This window comes from Argiope bruennichi, chromosome 7 (genome assembly GCF_947563725.1).
Source record: "Argiope bruennichi chromosome 7, qqArgBrue1.1, whole genome shotgun sequence".
Lineage (NCBI taxonomy): Eukaryota > Metazoa > Arthropoda > Arachnida > Araneae > Araneidae > Argiope > Argiope bruennichi.
In genome coordinates, this window is record NC_079157.1 from 98,764,504 (window position 1) to 98,787,473 (window position 22,970).

At 30.9% G+C, this 22,970-nt stretch overlaps 1 long non-coding RNA gene across 2 annotated transcripts; it reads left to right on the plus strand.

The window, feature by feature from the left end:
• The first annotated feature begins 201 nt into the window (after positions 1-201).
• LOC129976306 (uncharacterized) lies at positions 202-4,922 on the plus strand. Of its 2 annotated transcripts, none has more exons than XR_008785123.1 (3): positions 202-835; positions 960-1,115; positions 3,918-4,922. It is a non-coding gene; the product is annotated as an uncharacterized LOC129976306 (long non-coding RNA). The 2 variants fall into 2 exon arrangements; XR_008785122.1 differs by having other exon boundaries at positions 960-1,090.
• Positions 4,923-22,970: the final 18,048 nt, after the last annotated feature.

Consider the following 22,970-nt stretch of genomic DNA (forward strand, 5'->3'; position numbering starts at 1 on the left):
CTTCGATATGTAAAAAAAAAATCTTTTCATAGAACTTCTTAAAAATATAAAATGTTTTAAGACAAAGACGTTTTTTGAGAATAACTTTGCTTATTGTAAACAAAAAAAGCATGATTTGATCACTTTCCTGCAATTCACCTTCGAAAATTTAAAAACGGTAATTTTTACTTTCTGAATTGAATTACAATTATGTTCTGAACTTTAAATTTCAGCGCAGATGATCCTACAAAAGTATCTTACACCAGAATAATATCCATATCTATTTAAAAACGTTAATCGCTAATAATTAGTTGCTGCTAAACTATTTTTAAACTATTTGAAATTTTCTAAGATGAATTAAAATATACACGCTTGATGGAAGCTTAGATAGAATGAGGAAGACACATTAATAATCTCTGGATATTCAATACACGCATCTTCTAAACGATGCGAGTGCCACAATTATATGGATTTTACCTGGTACAGGCTAATATGATAGAGGCAAGAACCATTGCGATTGTTTTCTTGTGCCTTTTCTACAAATGTACCAAATGAATTAATGTTAAGTTGGCATGTTCAATGTTAAAAATGATTGGAACAGTAGATTTTGTATTTAAACTGTTTGACTAAAACCACATAGTTTCTGTTGGATTCATTAAATTTTTTTAATCATTTGAGTGAAATGGAAAGTCACAGAAATCATTAAAGGAGCATATTAGCCGTTTAATGGGAACAATTGCACAACGTCATTCCACATAAGAAGAGGGAATGCCTTTACAGCTGTTGACAAGGAGTACGGATAGCAGCTGTCCAGATGGCCTGAAAGCATTTTACTGTTTCACACAAAGTAATATCGGTAAGTTATGCTATTTATGATAATTGTTATATCGGAATGAAGATTAAATAAAATCATTTGATTTACTCAAATGGTAAATGGAACTATAAAAATGTACTCATTTTATTTCATTATTTATTCATAGGCTGGATGACACTTAATAGATACCAGTTTGCATGATAAAGGTATGCCACCAACCACCGTATTTTCTCAGTTTCATACACGTGCCATCTGTCTATATCACTTTTGCTGGAAGCGAGGCAGTATTCGCTTAAGGTACGTCCATGTATCCAAAGGCACAGTAAGTACTCGAATTTTATTAATGAAACTGATAAATGATATGGCATTTGGAAGCTAATTTGTTCATCTAGAAAGCAAGTTTTTGGAGGATACAAAAAAGATGCGAAAGATAATTATTTAGAAGCATTTATCAAAATATTTCATTCAGATTCCTCCCAGTATAACAACTACAAGAATTATAATATGAAATACGTGTCATGCCATGAGACAAATTTCTGTAGTTGGGTTTCCAAGCGTTTACTTGCCTGAGAAGGGAGTCTGCTTGGAATGGTCATCTATATGTCATCGTGGCTAGAAAAATATTGCTTGACCGGGAACCATGTCTGATAATCGGTTCCATAACCTATGGAAAGGTAAAAAAATATTTGTAGGTGATTTTGTATTGTTTCTGTAGAGGCCAAAGTGAACCTTTCTTGCTGGAATGACCAAACGTAACACTATTAAGTAAAAAAATTATATTTTCTTTTTGATTTGTCGTAACAGTAAATGTTTTTTATTGTTAAGATCATCAAATTCTTCTTTAAGCATCTAATTAAGAAATTTTAAAAAATTAAAATTGATTTGTTCTTAAATGAAATTTCATATTTTATCTCAATGCATATTGTGGTTCTTTTTTTCTAGAAGAGCATTCTAACGAAGAAAATTCGTTTTCGTATAAACCTTATAATATGAAGTATAATCAATAATTGTGATTGAAGAGTAATTAATAAACTGGATGCACCATTTATTTTCTCTAAATAAATACGCTATCTCTCGAAAAAAAATTAAATTCTTTTTTAGAACGAATGAAATGAAATGGTTAGATGAAATGTTTTACTAGTGTATTTCAAATACGAAAAGATTTAGTTTTAAAGGAAAAAATGACCTGATGAAATTTCTAAAAAAATTCCTAGTTAAGAAACGGTTTATTTCATTCTATAAATAAAATCTTAAGCAAATTCTTTTCACGATTTTGAATTACCGGTGTAGATTGAAAGAGCAAAATTGTAATTGCATATACTCCTGCATTTCACGGTATTCTTGATGGATGGTTTCATATATGTGGATCTAAATTAATTTTCTGATATTGACATGATTTGACCAAATGACCGTGGCTCAACAGGAAATACATGGAACTTTCAAGCGGATTTTGGTATTTGGACACTTTTAAAATTAAATTATGGTCGGATATCCAAGAGATATAATTGATAGTTTTAAAAGCTAGAAATATTAAAGTTCAAAATGCATCGTCTTTTAATACTCGCAAATTACCAAAACTTAAATTCAATCTGCACAGTGGATTGAAAGTGAAAGGTTTATAATCTCTCCATATACCAGACAAGTGGTTTCAAAGAAACGAGGTCAGAATCATGTGAATTTAACGTGTAATCTGTGATAGGAGAAAATAACCATGAAGATTTCTTCTTATACTGTTTTCAACTATGGAACCAATGTTAATTTGGACGATTTTTTGGTGTAATGCCTGCAAGAATTTGTGAGATAACATCCGTTTGCACCGCTTTAGTAATATCTAAATACTATGCGAGTGAAACAGAACGTCTTATAAATCAAAAACGATGTCAACTTGTCTGCATTTGATTCTACAGCAGCGCTGTGTGCAAAGATTACAACTGATGTCATTTATTTGAACAATGACACTCTCCATCTATGAAATGAATGGCCTTTTCACTTCCAGCTACAAATTGTATATACAGAGGATGTCTGGATGCCCAGGAAAGAACAGTACTGAAGTGATTTCGGTAAGTGGTGCAAATTAAGATAATTGTCGAATCGAAATGAAGATTGTATCCGATCATTTGACTCGACTGTTAAATAACTAAAAGTGTACCTTTTCATTTTGTTGGTTATATTAATAGGTTTGACAATTTACCGATTCCACTGTTCTGAAAAAAACCATTGGCACTCGGTATCACACAAATTTTTCGATTCCATACTGACTCCCTCAATAGACATTAATTGTGGTTAATTCATGGAAAACATTCTCTTAAGATGACATTCAAAGACATGCTAAGTTCCTGAATCATAACAGAAATTTCAAAGATCTGACATTCGAGAATCATTTTATTTGAGACTTTCAAGAGAGATGCTGCATGGCCAGAAACCTTTTCAATCCTACTTTGTAAGAAATAAGTAAAAATTGTTTCCATGTAATTTTGTTTCGTGTCTCCTTTCATTAATTCCTTTTTAGAATGAAAAACATATTGCAGTTAATATTTAAAATGTTATCGTAGTAATCGGTACATACTGATATCAGTAAGCTCATTTTCAAGTATTTAAATAAACCAGAAAATTTCATCTACAAGTCTACGAAAGAAATATTTTTCAAGCGAAACTTTAAACCATGTTTTTTTGTCCTATGGACGAAGGCGTCTGCTTCGAGAGCCTAAGAGGGTTTTGTGAACGTTTTTGAGGACTTGGCAAAAATAACCTACTGTATTCAAAAATGTAACCAATGACTGCGGTTATTGTATGATTGTTTGAGCATTCATTATTCGCGTCACTTCTAATCCTCAGAGAATAAAAATTTTCGAAAAACTCAAGAACGAAATATTTATTTAGCTAATGATTTAAATGCAATGTTAAAACAGTAAATTTCAAAAAGCGAAAAGGTAAGTAAGGCAAAGTGTTAGCAAATCTACATTTAAAAATTTTTATTTTCACTTCTATGAATAACGAAATTGAAAGCAAATTCTTTTATCGAACAACTGAATAATTGATTTAAAGAGCAAAATTAAGTCGTTTCTACTCCAGATATTCTTGATATTTTCAGATGTGTATTAATTCAGATATTTAATCTTTCCAGATATTGACATACTTTCACCGAAATGATCGCAGTACAATGGATGGCATCCGGAATTTTTAGCAAGCGCATATTGGAACTCGGAGCCTTTAAAATGAAATATTGCATGAAGATCCAACAGATGCAGTTTGTAGAATTATAAATATTAGACCAAACCTAAAATGCATATTTGGTACCAAAATATTGTCAATGATCTGCATAGTTGAAATGCGAGTGCATATGGGGTTAACATTACTTGAGGACATCAATACATCTCTAAAATGTTTTATTCTTCCATTTTTAAGGTTTTGAATATTTATATATTTTTGGAGAATTGTTTCAACGAATGCAGTAATTCATTTCGAACTTGGAAAAGGTTGAAGTGCATGAAATGTACATCATTCAAAGCCTGTTTGGCATATGAATCAATATTTCTAAAGTTTTGGAAATTGTTAAGCTTTTGGTTCATTATATTTCCTTCAAAGTTGATGTTTATATTCTACTCTTTTAGAAACAAGTATTTTTTTAAATATTCTAGACATGTGAAACATTTTTATGGATAAATTAAAATTTGTAAGTGTGTTTGATTTTTCTAAGTTATCTAAAACCAATTTCCAACAAGACCGAAAGAAGAATTTTTCTCTCAGGATGTATAAAATTGACTTGAAAATTTCATTTGTAACCATACTCTTATTAAAAGTTGGTAAGTTAAACTTTTTTTTACTGACCCAGCAATATAGCCAGGGATCGCAGCAACTGTCACATAATTGTAATTACTTGAAATAAAAAAAATACGTAACTACTTAATTTGCATTTGACATTTCTCCGTCATTGTCAACGGAGAATGTATCTTCATGATTGGATGATTTATTAAGATTATTTTTCATCGATTGCCTTATTATGATTCTAAAAATTTAATGTTTTTGTTATTGTCAATTGATTAGATGTTATTCCTTCTCATCAGCATTATTGTTTGCAGATAGTTTTAAATTTATTGACAGATTTTACAAAATATTCTTCGTTTTCATTTTAATGTCTGAATGTCAAAGATCGAGGAAGCAATTTCATTATTTTTTCCTGAATAGAAATTTAAAAACATGATATGAAAGATCACCATTTGAAATTTAATTTCAGCACTTTGAGAAATTTTATCACGTTTTTTGTAGATATATTAAGCAAATATCTGTACATTGCATCCATTTGCAATTATTTTTTAAATCAAAATTCTATTCTTATTAAATTTATTAAAAATGGGTGATAATTAATGATTAATAGAACTTCACTTTGTGACTATGAAATAAGTTATTACAAACTCGGTATATTTACTGTAGTGGCTATGTGCGTATAATTCTGATTTAGCAACAAATGTTTTTTTTCTATAAGGGTCTTAACATTAGCCTTTGAAATATTGTTTTATGCTTTATGTTATCAGTATCTCTAATTTTTTTTTACTCAAATTTACAAAATCTGAAAGCAAAATTTATGAAAATGAAATTTGCTTTAATATGTATTTGTGTGTTTGTCTAATTTAAAATATATCAATCGCCGTCAATGGCGGGGGAAACGCGTCTGTACCATGTATGAAAGAAATGGCAAAAGCGTTGTCCATATGTCTACTTTGTTCTCTAAAAGATTATTTGAAATTTAAATATTTTCAATAGAAATTGCTCAAACTTAAGTTACGTATTTGCCCACGTGAAACAGTGTTGTGCATTGCAAAGATGTTTTATGCTTTTATATTGAATTTGATAATATTAATTATTGGAACTGTAATTATTTTTAAATTATGTGATACGATAGGGCTTTATTCTCTTTTCATTAATTATAAAATGCACAGCATTCATTTTTCCTGAACAGAAATTTAAAAACATGGTATCAATGATCATTCATTTGTAATCTAATTTCAATATTTTCAGGAAAATTTTAACATAGCATTTGTAGTTATATTAAATAAGCATCTGTTCATTGCATCCATTTGCAGTTAGGTTTTAAGATTTTATTCTTGTTAAATTTATTTAAATTAATGATTAATAAATTTATTAAAAATAAAAAGTTAGTAATGCTTTGTATTTCAAGTTCACCATTAATCTTTTAATAAGTAATTTCTAAATCTCGCCATTTTGGCCTCCGATTACACTTAAATGTATACATCCACCGATAGAGGATACTTTGATTGACTCGGCCGGCCAGCCAATCAAAATGTCCTCAGATTCTTCGAAGGCATTTGATCATTTTGCCTGATCACCACAATGATCAGTATGCTTTCGCAGAAAATGATATTCGCGCATGATTAGCATGAATCAAAATTTCTAAAAATCTACTCGAGTGTAATAAAATATTAGTTGAGGAAAAAAAGTGAATGGATGCGATGAATGTTGAATAAAGTAGGTTAGATTTGCTTTCTTTTATTAATACGAGTAAATTAAGTTTTATCAGCTTTTCAGAAGTTTTTAATTTCCATTTTTATTCGAAATTATTTAATAAAATATTAAATTCTCACTTATTCTAAATTGAATTATGTATTGGAAAAATCTTAGAATGAATGTTCAAATTATATACTATTCTTAAATAATAATTTATATAAATGTGTTGTTTCCTTAATTACATTTTGATAATCAATACTTGTATTAAATTTTCCATTTCAAGTATATACATTTTATGTTAACTGAGTACTTTTATTTTCAAAATTGTTTGAATTTCTGTTAAGCTCATTGTATAAGACAGCAGTTTGATACCTGTTTAATTTAATTTGATATCTGTACTGATTTCTTAATTCAATGCGTTTATGTTCTACTTTTTATGTTGTAGCAATTTTGTAACAGTTTTTTTTGTAACGATTAATTTTTGTATATTAAACTTGCAAATAAAGTTTGTATAATTAGAATTCATTTTGTATTTAATTATCAAATATTCTTGTTTCCTTTCGAATAATTGTCTCGACAAAAGTATTAAATTTCTTGAAAGCCACTCCTGTAACAAATCCGTACACTGAATGTAAGACGTACATACATCCAAGTCCTTTGAAGAATATTGAGTTGATTTTAAATAAAAAGTAGAAAAGCACAAGATGAATCAATAGATTTGTTTCTATCCTTTACCTTAAATGATTTTATTATTTTCAAACGTAAATTAGTTGCATGTAAATCATTGGAATTCATTCACTAGTTTAATGAAAGAGTATAGATAAAAAGTTAGAAATAGGCCATGCTCTAGAAATGCTTTAAAAGAATTTGACGAATTGGAACTTTTGTCTGCTTTTTAACAATGTGTTCATAGAAATTTCATTATGTCAAATTGTATTCATCTGCCTTCGAATTTAAAACTAAAGACTATTAGTATATTCGTTCCTGATAGTCAATGGGTAAATTTAAGATCTTCATCTTGGTGCAGAATGCATTTTTAGAAACTTAGAACTCGTTAGATGTGAATTGTAAAGTTTGCTTTGAAGTTCTTTCTTTAACTTAAGTAAATTATAAGTTAATATTTTCTAAGAATGAAACTATCCAATTAAGTATACATATTTGAAACTCACTTGAAAATATATATGATCACAATAAAAAAAATAATTTCATATCTTCAGTAGATTCAATCTTTAATATTCGATTAACGTACCAATAAAAAGAATTAACCTCTTTGGATAAATTATAGTCGGTCCATTTTCATTCAATTAATGCATCAAAATTTAATTCAAATCTCTAATAATAATAATAATAATAATAATAATAATAATAATCGAGATGAATGTGTGTATATAACTATGTGTTTAACTACACAGGCTCTCAAAAGTGTGAATTTTTTTTTACCTAATGCTACCAAACTTGATACATATTCCCAAATTACTAAGTAAATAAGTAACTCAAAGATATTCTTTTGAGGAAATTTACATTAGAATTTCGAATAAATAGAAACTTAGCAAAACGCTGCTGTCTTAAGAGTTTGCGTCAAATCTTATAAAAGTTTAATTAGAATTCATGTTGAATTAAGTTAATAAAGCATTTTCAATAAGTAGTTCATTAAATATTACATATTGAATAGATTCGTTCTGCAAAATATTTTAGCAACTTTAATATAAAAAAAGGTATGCAAATTATATATATCAATAAACACAGAACTTACGCACTTTTTGATTTGATTAATATATCAAAATTCAGATAAAATATTAAAACTCATTTCTAATATACTTTCTTAATTTCTAATTTTTTAAAAAAAATTTGAAATTATTTATTTTATTCTTTATTTATCATAACGAATGCTTTCAGCTTACCAAAAGCGGAATAAATTGTAGATTTTAAAGGTAGTTAGCACAAAGAAGTTAATGCTATTAAGGTTATGGATGAATCATGTGGTTGCTAGAGACGATATAAATAGGGGTATTATGAGAAACCAATAAAATAAAGGAAACAAATACACATATGTGGTTGAAGCCGAAATTTTATTTTTTGAGTGAACCAGCTATTGCACATTTTGACTATTGTAAGAAAAAATGTTTATATCAAAATAAGGAGAAATTGCTCAGGATCCATTTTTTTAATGTTCAAAGAAACTAGTTCCAGAGATGCTGAGAAGTGTGATTCAGTCTTGTACGTTCTTACAAAGTTCAACCAGAAGTCAGTGCCAGAGCTGCCGTCGCCAAGTCAGAAGATGCTGAGAGGTGTGATTCAGTCTTGTACGTTCTTACAGACCCACTAGATGTTCAACCAGAAGTCAGTGCCAGAGCCGTGGCGCTACAATTTGCGATATCAGTTCATTGAAAAAGTATCAATGCCAGATGCTGGTCTCGTATGTTCATTCAATCTTCCAATTACATGTCCACAGTTAAAGTCCGGGATACCTCACTGAGGCAGAAGTCAAAATCGGGTAGGCCTTAAAGAGCAGGCCAAAATGTCATAGTCCGTGGTGCCTTCATGAGGCTTCATATAGTCACATTTGGATAAGTATTTTCACAATATCAGAAGAAATTATTTATCTTCATATAAAAATAAAGTCCACAGTGATAAAAAGTATATGTACTAAAAAATAATAAAAATAGAGTCCGCAGTGATAATATATATACAAACAAAATAATAAAAATAAAATCTATGTACAATATTTACACGAGTATTTACAAAATACTCAAAAATGACAAGGAGATACCAGAGTAGTTTTACTTGAGGATTTTTCATTGCTTCTTTTTTTCAGTGCTGAGGAAATCTCAATATTAGGTCAATTTTTGACAGAACTATTGTTGGAAGTGAGCAGAAATGATTGCAGTTTATATTTTTCGGTGGTTTTAATAGTAACTGTCTCTTTGTAATGGAGTTTCAAACATAATATGTCACAAAAAGTTTATCTTGTGCGTGCTTTTCAGCTGAATAGAAGAAGAAACTGCAGAGGAATCCTAGCTATTTGTCGAAAACGCTCTTTTGTTTCAGTTCATTTGGAATATAAATCGCAAGTAGGGTACAGGTATTTGCCGGAAAATCATCCTAACTGTTTCATTATCAATGTTCAAACCAAGTGAGCAATTTGTTTACAAAACGTTTGACAAGAAGCAGCATACGTTCATGAACTTTCATTTCATCAAACAAATCATTCGTTTGAGTGGAAACATCCTTCACAATTTCACTTTCCGCTTGCAAAGCTATATCTTGACGCCTTTTGCCTTTAGAGTAAAAATGGTTCAAAATCATGAAGAAAACCACATATGAAAAAAGATTGAAACAATGCCAAAAGTTAAAATTGCAGAACTTAAGAATATTAAGAATAATTAAGATTGCAGAATAAGATCGTAAGAATATTTCAAACCAACTCCACAACCAGAAGAGCAAAAGGCAAACAGTAGCTACCATCTCCTTCGTCATTTTGAATTGCAGTTTTTAAAATCAAAAGAACTTTGAAAAATCAAACGTCGATTTTCAGTCGAAGTCAAGCTCACCGTATCTCAAGAAAAACAAGCAAATAATGAAACAACACATCATTATTCACACTGTTATACCTTTGAAATATTGTTACAACAGTGAATTATTATTTAGCTATTGATATGCTTTAATGAAATACATAACAAACAGGATTCAAACATTATTACACATTATTGCTCAAAGTAACAATTCAGATTCATCTATTAAGATCGTAAGAATTATTGTGATTATAATAATATTATGATATAGGTGTTTTTCATGCAAGTAATTTATAAAAAAAATATTGCTTTTAAAAAATTTAAAAAAAAATTATTTGTTCTTTTTTAAAAATAAATACATGTAGTAAATATTACCGAGTGATTTTTAACTTCCTTATACAAAATGCTTTCGTTCGAAACTTTTTGCACTTGGGATAACCAATTCTTCCGAAGTAAAGACTTTCGAAGTCCTACCTTTATGCAAAACAATTTCCGGCGAGAAGCACGATATATATAATGCAAACAAATGCCTGATATATAAACAACAAATGAATGAACAAATCTGTAGTAAAACATAGATTCTCATAGCGTTTTACATTAAGCTTTCGCAACTTACTAATCTACTTCAACGGTCACTTTTTTAATATTATTCTTTTTTTTTAAATTTATTTTAGATATTTCCATCCATTATTCCCACACTTACTAAGAACTATTCCAAATCCTATAATTCAAAAATAAAGTTTAATGTCAAAATATTTCTATATTTAATCGAAAATTTACGAGTCAAGTTAATGCACATGCGCAGAATTCATTACTATTCAAAGCATTCTGCTTTTTGACCACAATGACACCGTGTTAAAACTTTTAGTTTATAATCTTAATGAGAGTCTTAGATAATTCAGACGAACTCCCTGTACGAAGCTTCGTGGCTAGATCGACAGAACGAGCCACTTAGTTTTGCTGGTCTTCAGTTCGAGTCTCGAAAATGAGAATTTTTTAAATATATTTTTCTTTTCTTTTTTCTCTTTTATTTATTTTAGGTATACATTATACCAACTCTTACTAAAAACTTTTCAAAATATTATACTTCCAAAATAAAATTTAATGTCAAAATATTTCTATAATCAAGAGCAATTTTAGGAGTCAAGTTGACGCACATGCGCAGAATTCATTCCTATTCAAAGCATTATGCTTTTAGACCAGAATGACACCGTGTTAAAACTTTGTTTTTAATCTTACTGAGAGTCTTAGGCCATTCAGACGCACTCCGTGTACGAAGCTTCGTGGCCAGATCGGCAGAACGAGCAACTTAGTTTTGCTGGTCTTCAGTTCGAGTCTCGGATATGACAATTTTTTAAATATATTTTTCTTTTCTTTTTTCTCTTTTATTTATTTTAGGTATACATTATTCCAAAACTTCCTAAGCACTTTTCAAAATGATATACCGTTAAAATAAAATTTAATGTCAAAATATTTCTATATTCAAGAGAAATATTAGGAGTCAAAATCATGCACATGCGCAGAATTCATTCCTATTCAAAGCATTATGCTTTTAGACCAGAATGACACCGTGTTAAAACTTTGTTTTTAATCTTACTGAGAGTCTTAGGCCATTCAGACGCACTCCGTGTACGAAGCTTCGTGGCCAGATCGGCAGAACGAGCAACTTAGTTTTGCTGGTCTTCAGTTCGAGTCTCGGATATGACAATTTTTTAAATATATTTTTCTTTTCTTTTTTCTCTTTTATTTATTTTAGGTATACATTATTCCAAAACTTCCTAAGCACTTTTCAAAATGATATACCGTTAAAATAAAATTTAATGTCAAAATATTTCTATATTCAAGAGAAATTTTTGGAGTCAAAATCCTGCACATGCGCAGAATTCATTCCTATTCAAAGCATTATGCTTTTAGACCGGAATGACACCGTGTTAAACCTTTTAGTTTATAATCTTAATGAGAGTCTTAGGCCATTCAGACGCAATCCGGGTACAAAGCCTCGTGGCCAGATCGGCGGAACGAGCAACTTTGTTTTGCTGGTCTTCAGTTCGAGTCTCGAAAATGAGAATTTTTCAAATATATTTTTCTTTCTTTATTTATTTTAGTTATATTTATCCATTACTCAAACACTTGCTAATAAATTTTCAAAATGTTATAATTTTAAAATAAAATTTAATGTCAAAATATTTCTATATTCAAAAGAAATTTTAGGAGTGAAGTTCACGCACATGCGCAGAATTCATTCCTATTCAAAGCATTATGCTTTTATACCAGAATGACACCGTGTTAAAACTTTTAGTTTATAATCTAAATGAGAGTCTTAGGCCATTCAGACGCACTCCGTGTACGAAGCATCGTGGCCAGATCGGCAGAACGATCCACTTAGTTTTGCTGGTCTTCAGTTCGAGTCTCGAAAATGAGAATTTTTTAAATATATTTTTCTTTTCTTTTTTCTCTTTTATTTATTTTAGGTATACATTATACCAACTCTTACTAAGAACTTTTCAAAATATTATACTTCCAAAATAAAATTTAATGTCAAAATATTTCTATAATCAAGAGCAATTTTAGGAGTCAAGTTGACGCACATGCGCAGAATTCATTCCTATTCAAAGCATTATGCTTTTAGACCAGAATGACACCGTGTTAAAACTTTGTTTTTAATCTTACTGAGAGTCTTAGGCCATTCAGACGCACTCCGTGTACGAAGCTTCGTGGCCAGATCGGCAGAACGAGCAACTTAGTTTTGCTGGTCTTCAGTTCGAGTCTCGGATATGACAATTTTTTAAATATATTTTTCTTTTCTTTTTTCTCTTTTATTTATTTTAGGTATACATTATTCCAAAACTTCCTAAGCACTTTTCAAAATGATATACCGTTAAAATAAAATTTAATGTCAAAATATTTCTATATTCAAGAGAAATTTTAGGAGTCAAAATCCTGCACATGCGCAGAATTCATTCCTATTCAAAGCATTATGCTTTTAGACCAGAATGACACCGTGTTAAAACTTTGTTTTTAATCTTACTGAGAGTCTTAGGCCATTCAGACGCACTCCGTGTACGAAGCTTCGTGGCCAGATCGGCAGAACGAGCAACTTAGTTTTGCTGGTCTTCAGTTCGAGTCTCGGATATGACAATTTTTTAAATATATTTTTCTTTTCTTTTTTCTCTTTTATTTATTTTAGGTATACATTATTCCAAAACTTCCTAAGCACTTTTCAAAATGATATACCGTTAAAATAAAATTTAATGTCAAAATATTTCTATATTCAAGAGAAATTTTAGGAGTCAAAATCCTGCACATGCGCAGAATTCATTCCTATTCAAAGCATTATGCTTTTAGACCGGAATGACACCGTGTTAAACCTTTTAGTTTATAATCTTAATGAGAGTCTTAGGCCATTCAGACGCAATCCGGGTACAAAGCCTCGTGGCCAGATCGGCGGAACGAGCAACTTTGTTTTGCTGGTCTTCAGTTCGAGTCTCGAAAATGAGAATTTTTCAAATATATTTTTCTTTCTTTATTTATTTTAGTTATATTTATCCATTATTCAAACACTTGCTAATAAATTTTCAAAATGTTATACTTTTAAAATAAAATTTAATGTCAAAATATTTCTATATTCAAAAGAAATTTTAGGAGTGAAGTTCACGCACATGCGCAGAATTCATTCCTATTCAAAGCATTATGCTTTTATACCAGAATGACACCGTGTTAAAACTTTTAGTTTATAATCTAAATGAGAGTCTTAGGCCATTCAGACGCACTCCGTGTACGAAGCTTCGTGGCCAGATCGGCAGAACGATCCTCTTAGTTTTGCTGGTCTTCAGTTCGAGCCTCGAAAATGAGAATTTTTTAAATATATTTTTCTTTCTTTATTTATTTTAGTTATATTGATGAATTATTCAAACACTTGCTAATAAATTTTCAAAATGTTATACTTTGAAAATAAAATTTAAAGTCAAATTATTTCTATATTCAAGAGAAATTTTAGGAGTGAAGTTCACGCACATTCGCAGAATTCCTTCCTATTCAAAGCATTATGCTTTTAGACCAGAATGACACCGTGTAAAAACTTTTAGTTTATAATCTTAATGAGAGTCTTAGGCCATTCAGACGCACTCCGGGTACGAAGCTTCGTGGCCGTATCCGCAGAACGAGCCACTTAGTTTTGCCGGTCTTCAGTTCGAGCCTAGAAAAAGAGAATTTTTTAAATATATATTTCTTTATTTATTTATATTTATCCATTATTCAAACGCTTGCTAATAAATTTTCAAAATAATATACTTTGAAAATAAATTTTAATGTCAAAATATTTCTATATTCAAGAGAAATTTTAGGAGTGAAGTTTACGCACAGTCGCAGAATTCATTCCTATTCAAAGCATTATGCTTTTAGACAAGAATGACACCGTGTAAAAACTTTTAGTTTATAATCTCAATGAGAGTCTTAGGCCATTCAGACGCACTCCGGGTTCGAAGCCTCGTGGCCAGATCGGCAGAAAGAGCTGCTTAGTTTTGCTGGTCTTCAGTTCGATTCTCGAAAATGAGGATTTTTTAAATATATTGTTCTTTCTTTCTTTATTTTAGTTATATTTATCCATTAATCAAACATTTGCTAATAAATTTTCGAAATGTTATACTTGGAAAATAAAATTTAATGTCAAAATATTTCTATATTCAAGAGAAATTTTAGGAGTCAAGTTCACGCACATGCGCAGAATTCATTACCATTCATAGCATTATGCTTTTAGACCAGAATGACACTGTGTTAAAACTTTTAGTTTATAATCTTAATGAGAGTCTTAGGCCATTCAGACGCACTGCGGGAACGAAGCTTCGTGGGCAGATCGAGACACTTAGTTTTGCTGGTCTTCAGTTCGAGCCTCGAAAATGAGAATTTTTTAAATATATATTTCTTTCTTTATTTAATTTAGTTATATTTATCCATTATTCAAACACTTGCTAATAAATTTTCAAAATGTTATATTTTGAAAATAAAATTTAATGTCAAAATATTTTTATATTCAAGAGAAATTTTAGGAGTCAAGTTCCCGCACATGCGCAGAATTCATTTCTATTCAAAGCATTGTGCTTTTAGACCAGAATGACACCGTGTTAAAACATTTAGTTTATAATCTTAATCAGAGAATTAGGCCGTTCAGACGCACTCCGGGTACGAAGCCTCGTGGCCAGATCGGCAGAACGAGCTACTTAGTTTTGATGGTCTTCAGTTCGATTCTCGAAAATGAGGATTTTTTAAAAATATTTTTCTTTCTTTATTTATTTTAGTTATATTTATCCATTATTCAAACACTTGCTAATAAATTTTCAAAATGTTATACTTTCAAAATAAAATTTAATGTCAAAATATTTCTATATTCAAGAGAAATTTTAGGAGTCAAGTTCACGCACATGCGCAGAATTCATTCCTATTCAAAGCATTGTGCTTTTAGACCGGAATGACACCGTGTAAAAACTTTTAGTTTATAATCTTAATAAGAGTCTTAGGAAATTCAGACGCACTTCGGGTACGAAGCCTCGTGGCCAGATCGGCAGAACGAGCCACTTCGTTTTGCTGGTCTTCAGTTCGAGTTTCGAAAATGAGAATTTTTTAAATATATTTTTCTTTCTTTATTTATTTTAGTTATATTTATCCATTATTCAAACACTTGATCATAAATTTTCAAAATGTTATACTTTGAAAATAAAATTTAATGTCAAAATATTTCTATATTCAAGAGAAATTTTAGGAGTCAAGTTCACGCACATGCGCAGAATTCATTCCCATTCAAAGCATTATGCTTTTAGACCAGAATGACACCGTGTTAAAACTTTTAGTTTATAATCTTAATAAGAGTCTTATGCCATTCAGACGCACTCCGGGTTCGAAGCGTCGTGGCCAGACCGGCAGAACGAGCCACTTCGTTTTGCTGGTCTTGAGTTCGAATCTCGAAAATGAGCATTTTTTAAATATATTTTTCTTTATTTATTTATTTTAGTTATATTTATCCATTATTTAAACACTTGCTAATAAATTTTCAAAATGTTATACTTTTAAAATAAAATTTAATGTCAAAATTTTTCTATATTCAAGAGAAATTTTAGGAGTGAAGTTCACGCACATGCGCAGAATTCATTCCTATTCAAAGCATTGTGCTTTTAGACCAGAATGACACCGTGTAAAAACTTTTAGTTTATAATCTTATTCAGAGTCTTAGGCCATTCAGACGCACTCCGGGTACGAAGCCTCGTGGCCAGATCGGCAGAACGAGCTACTTAGTTTTGCTGGTCTTCAGTTCGATTCTCGAAAATGGGCATTTTTTAAGTATATCTTTCTTTACTTTTTTTTTTCTTTTATTTATTTAAGGTATATTTATCCATTATTCCAACACTTACTAAGAACTATTCAAAATGTTATACTTTTAAAATAAAATTTAATGTCAAAATATTTCTATATTCAAGAGAAATTTTAGGAGTCAAGTTCACGCACATGCGCAGAATTCATTCCCATCAAAGCATTATGCTTTTAGACCAGAATGACACCGTGTTAAAACTTTTAGTTTATAATCTTAATGAGAGTCTTAGTCCATTCAGACGCTCTCCAGGTACGAAGCTTCCTCGCCAGATCGGCAGAACGAGCTACTTAGTTTTGCTGGTCTTCAGTTCGAGTTTCGAAAATGAGAATTTTTTAAATATATTTTTCTTTCTTTATTTATTTTAGTTATATTTATCCATTATTCAAACACTTGATAATAAATTTTCAAAATGTTATACTTTGAAAATAAAATTTAATGTCAAAATATTTCTATATTCAAGAGAAATTTTAGGAGTGAAGTTCACGCATATGCGCAGAATTCATTCCTATTCAAAGCATTATGCTTTTAGACCAGAATGACACCGTGTTAAAACTTTTAGTTTATAATTTTAATAAGAGTCTTAGGCCATTCAGAAGCACTCCGGGTACGAAGCCTCGTGGCCAGATCGGCAGAACGAGCCACTTTGTTTTGCTGGTCTTCAGTTCGAGTCTCGAAAATGAGAATTTTTTAAATATATTTCTTTTCTTTTTTGTCTTTTATTTATTTTAGGTATACATTATTCCAACACTTCCTAAGCACTTTTCAAAATGTTCTACCTTTAAAATATAATTTAATGTCAAAATATTTCTATTTTCAAGAGAAATTTTAGGAGTCAAGTTCACGCACATGCGCAGAATTCATTCCTATTCAAAGCATTATGCTTTTAGACCAGAATGACACCGTGTTAAAACTTTTTGTTTATAATCTTAATGAGAGTCTTAGGCCATTCAGACGCACTCCGTGTACGAAGCTTCGTGGCCAGATCGGCAGATCGAGCCACTTTGTTTTGCTGGTCTTCAGTTCGAGTTTGTAAAATGAGAATTTTTTAAATATGTTTTTCTTTTCTTTTTTCTCTTTTATTTATTTTAGGTATACATTATTCCAACACTTAATAAGCACTTTTCAAAATGTTCTACCTTTAAAATAAAATTTAATGTCAAAATATTTCTATTTTCAAGAGAAATTTTAGGAGTCAAGTTCACGCACATGCGCAGAATTCATTCCCATTCAAAGCATATTTCTTTTAGACCAGAATGACACCGTGTTAAAACTTTTAGTTTATAATCATAATGAGAGTCTTAGGCCATTCAGACGCACTCCGGGTACGAAGCTTCGTGGCCAGATCGGCAGAACGAGCCGCTTCGTTTTGCTGGTCTTCAGTTCGAGTTTCGAAAATGAGAATTTTTTAAATATATTTTTCTTTCTTTATTTATTTTAGTTATATTTATCCATTATTCAAACACTTGATAATAAATTTTCAAAATGTTATACTTTGAAAATAAAATTTAATGTCAAAATATTTCTATATTCAAGAGAAATTTTAGGAGTCAAGTTCACGCACATGCGCAGAATTCATTCCTATTCAAAGCATTATGCTTTTAGACAAGAATGGCACCGTATTAAAACTTTTCGTTTATAATCTTAATGATAATCTTAGGCTATTCAGACGCACTCCGTGTACGAAGCTTCGTGGCCAGATCGGCAGAACGAGCCAATTAGTTTTGCTGGTCTTCAGTTCGAGTCTCGAAAATGAGAATCTTTTAAATATATTTTTCTTTTCTTTTTTCTCTTTTATTTATTTTAGGTATACATTATTCCAACACTTCCTAAGCACTTTTCAAAATGTTCTACCTTTAAAATAAAATTTAATGTCAAAATATTTCTATTTTCAAGAGAAATTTTAGGAGTCAAGTTCACGCACATGCGCGGAATTCATTCCCATTCAAAGCATTATGCTTTTAGACCAGAATGACACCGTGTAAAAACTTTTTGTTTATAATCTTATTCAGAGTCTTAGGCCATTCAGACGCACTCCGAGTACGAAGCCTCGTGGCCAGATCGGCAGAACGAGCCGCTTAGTTTTGCTGGTCTTCAGTTCGAGTCTGGAAAATGAGAATTTTTTAAATATATTTTTGTTTTCTTTTTTCTCTTTTATTTATTTTAGGTATACATTATTCCAACACTTCCTAAGCACTTTTCAAAATGTTCTACCTTTAAAATAAAATTTAATGTCAAAATATTTCTATTTTCAAGAGAAATTTTAGGAGTCAAGTTCACGCACATGCGCGGAATTCATTCCCATTCAAAGCATTATGCTTTTAGACCAGAATGACACCGTGTTAAAACTTTTAGTTTATAATCTGAATGAGAGTCTTAGGCCATTCAGACGCCCTCCAGGTACGGAGCTTCCTGGCCAGATCGGCAGAACGAGCCACTTAGTTTTGCTGGTCTTCAGTTCGATTCTCGAAAATGAGGATTTTTTAAATATATTTTTCTTTCTTTCTTTATTTTAGTTATATTTATCCATTATTCAAACACTTGCTAATAAATTTTCAAAATTTTATACTTTGAAAATAAAATTTAATGTCAAAGTATTTCTATTTTCAAGAGAAATTTTAGGATTCAAGTTCACGCACATGCGCAGAATTCATTCCTATTCAAAGCATTGTGCTTTTAGACCAGAATGACACCGTGTAAAAACTTTGTTTATAATCTTATTCAGAGTCTTAGGCCATTCAGACGCACTCCGGGTACGAAGCCTCGTGGCCAGATCGGCAGAACGAGCTACTTAGTTTTGCTGGTCTTCAGTTCGATTCTCGAAAATGAGCATTTTTTAAGTATATCTTTCTTTACTTTTTTCTCTTTTATTTATTTTAGGTATACATTATTCCAACACTTCCTAAGCACTTTTCAAAATGTTCTACCTTTAAAATAAAATTTAATGTCAAAATATTTCTATTTTCAAGAGAAATTTTAGGAGTCAAGTTCACGCACATGCGCAGAATTCATTCCCATTCAAAGCATTATGCTTTTAGACCAGAATGACACCGTGTTAAAACTTTTAGTTTATAATCATAATGAGAGTCTTAGGCCATTCAGACGCACTCCGGGTACGAAGCTTCGTGGCCAGATCGGCAGAACGAGCCGCTTCGTTTTGCTGGTCTTCAGTTCGAGTTTCGAAAATGAGAATTTTTTAAATATATTTTTCTTTCTTTATTTATTTTAGTTATATTTATCCATTATTCAAACACTTGATAATAAATTTTCAAAATGTTATACTTTGAAAATAAAATTTAATGTCAAAATATTTCTATATTCAAGAGAAATTTTAGGAGTGAAGTTCACGCATATGCGCAGAATTCATTCCTATTCAAAGCATTATGCTTTTAGACCAGAATGACACCGTGTTAAAACTTTTAGTTTATAATCTTAATGAGAGTCTTAGGCCATTCAGACGCACTCCTGGTACGAAGCTTCGTGGCCAGATCGGCAGAGCGAGCCACGCAGTTTTGCTGGTCTTCAGTTCGAATCTCGAAAATGAGCATTTTTTAAGTATATCTTTCTTTACTTTTTTTTCTTTTATTTATTTAAGGTATATTTATCCATTATTCCAACACTTACTAAGAACTTTTCAAAATGTTATACTTTTAAAATAAAATTTAATGTCAAAATATTTCTATATTCAAAAGAAATTTTAGGAGTGAAGTTCACGCACATGCGCAGAATACATTCCTATTCAAAGCATTATGCTTTTAGACAAGAATGGCACCGTATTAAAACTTTTCGTTTATAATCTTAATGATAATCTTAGGCTATTCAGACGCACTCCGTGTACGAAGCTTCGTGGCCAGATCGGCAGAACGAGCCACTTAGTTTTGCTGGTCTTCAGTTCGAGTCTCGAAAATGAGAATTTTTTAAATATATTTTTCTTTTCTTTTTTCTCTTTTATTTATTTTAGGTATACATTATTCCAACACTTCCTAAGCACTTTTCAAAATGTTCTACCTTTAAAATAAAATTTAATGTCAAAATATTTCTATTTTCAAGAGAAATTTTAGGAGTCTAGTTCACGCACATGCGCAGAATTCATTCCCATTCAAAGCATTATGCTTTTAGACCAGAATGACACCGTGTTAAAACTTTTAGTTTATAATCTTAATGAGAGTCTTAGGCCATTCAGACGCACTCCTGGTACGAAGCTTCGTGGCCAGATCGGCAGAGCGAGCCACGTAGTTTTGCTGGTCTTCAGTTCGAATCTCGAAAATGAGCATTTTTTAAGTATATCTTTCTTTACTTTTTTTTCTTTTATTTATTTAAGGTATATTTATCCATTATTCCAACACTTACTAAGAACTTTTCAAAATGTTATACTTTTAAAATAAAATTTAATGTCAAAATATTTCTATATTCAAAAGAAATTTTAGGAGTGAAGTTCACGCACATAAGCAGAATACATTCCTATTCAAAGCATTATGCTTTTAGAAAAGAATGGCACCGTATTAAAACTTTTCGTTTATAATCTTAATGATAATCGTAGGCTATTCAGACGCACTCCGTGTACGAAGCTTCGTGGCCAGATCGGCAGAACGAGCCGCTTAGTTTTGCTGGTCTTCAGTTCGAGTCTCGAAAATGAGAATCTTTTAAATATATTTTTCTTTTCTTTTTTCTCTTTTATTTATTTTAGGTATACATTATTCCAACACTTCCTAAGCACTTTTCAAAATGTTCTACCTTTAAAATAAAATTTAATGTCAAAATATTTCTATTTTCAAGAGAAATTTTAGGAGTCAAGTTCACGCACATGCGCGGAATTCATTCCCATTCAAAGCATTATGCTTTTAGACCAGAATGACACCGTGTTAAAACTTTTAGTTTATAATCTGAATGAGAGTCTTAGGCCATTCAGACGCTCTCCAGGTACGGAGCTTCCTGGCCAGATCGGCAGAACGAGCCACTTAGTTTTGCTGGTCTTCAGTTCGATTCTCGAAAATGAGGATTTTTTAAATATATTTTTCTTTCTTTCTTTATTTTAGTTATATTTATCCATTATTCAAACACTTGCTAATAAATTTTCAAAATTTTATACTTTGAAAATAAAATTTAATGTCAAAGTATTTCTATTTTCAAGAGAAATTTTAGGATTCAAGTTCACGCACATGCGCAGAATTCATTCCTATTCAAAGCATTGTGCTTTTAGACCAGAATGACACCGTGTAAAAACTTTGTTTATAATCTTATTCAGAGTCTTAGGCCATTCAGACGCACTCCGGGTACGAAGCCTCGTGGCCAGATCGGCAGAACGAGCTACTTAGTTTTGCTGGTCTTCAGTTCGATTCTCGAAAATGAGCATTTTTTAAGTATATCTTTCTTTACTTTTTTCTCTTTTATTTATTTTAGGTATACATTATTCCAACACTTCCTAAGCACTTTTCAAAATGTTCTACCTTTAAAATAAAATTTAATGTCAAAATATTTCTATTTTCAAGAGAAATTTTAGGAGTCAAGTTCACGCACATGCGCAGAATTCATTCCCATTCAAAGCATTATGCTTTTAGACCAGAATGACACCGTGTTAAAACTTTTAGTTTATAATCATAATGAGAGTCTTAGGCCATTTAGACGCACTCCGGGTACGAAGCTTCGTGGCCAGATCGGCAGAACGAGCCGCTTCGTTTTGCTGGTCTTCAGTTCGAGTTTCGAAAATGAGAATTTTTTAAATATATTTTTCTTTCTTAATTTTTTTTAGTTATATTTATCCATTATTCAAACACTTGATAATAAATTTTCAAAATGTTATACTTTGAAAATAAAATTTAATGTCAAAATATTTCTATATTCAAGAGAAATTTTAGGAGTCAAGTTCACGCACATGCGCAGAATACATTCCTATTCAAAGCATTATGCTTTTAGACAAGAATGGCACCGTATTAAAACTTTTCGTTTATAATCTTAATGATAATCTTAGGCTATTCAGACGCACTCCGTGTACGAAGCTTCGTGGCCAGATCGGCAGAACGAGCCACTTAGTTTTGCTGGTCTTCAGTTCGAGTCTCGAAAATGAGAATTTTTTAAATATATTTTTCTTTTCTTTTTTCTCTTTTATTTATTTTAGGTATACATTATTCCAACACTTCCTAAGCACTTTTCAAAATGTTCTACCTTTAAAATAAAATTTAATGTCAAAATATTTCTATTTTCAAGAGAAATTTTAGGAGTCAAGTTCACGCACATGCGCAGAATTCATTCCCATTCAAAGCATTATGCTTTTAGACCAGAATGACACCGTGTTAAAACTTTTAGTTTATAATCTTAATAAGAGTCTTAGGCCATTCAGACGCACACCCGGTTACGAAGCCTCGTGGCCAGATCGGCAGAACGAGCCACTTAGTTCTGCTGGTCTTCAGTTGGAATCTCGAAAATGAGAATTTTTTAAATATATTTTTCTTTTTTTTTTCTCTTTTATTTATTTTAGGTATACATTATTCCAACACTTCCTAAGCACTTTTCAAAATGTTCTACCTTTAAAATAAAATTTAATGTCAAAATATTTCTATTTTCAAGAGAAATTTTAGGAGTCTAGTTCACGCACATGCGCAGAATTCATTCCCATTCAAAGCATTATGCTTTTAGACCAGAATGACACCGTGTTAAAACTTTTAGTTTATAATCTTAATGAGAGTCTTAGGCCATTCAGACGCACTCCTGGTACGAAGCTTCGTGGCCAGATCGGCAGAGCGAGCCACGTAGTTTTGCTGGTCTTCAGTTCGAATCTCGAAAATGAGCATTTTTTAAGTATATCTTTCTTTACTTTTTTTTCTTTTATTTATTTAAGGTATATTTA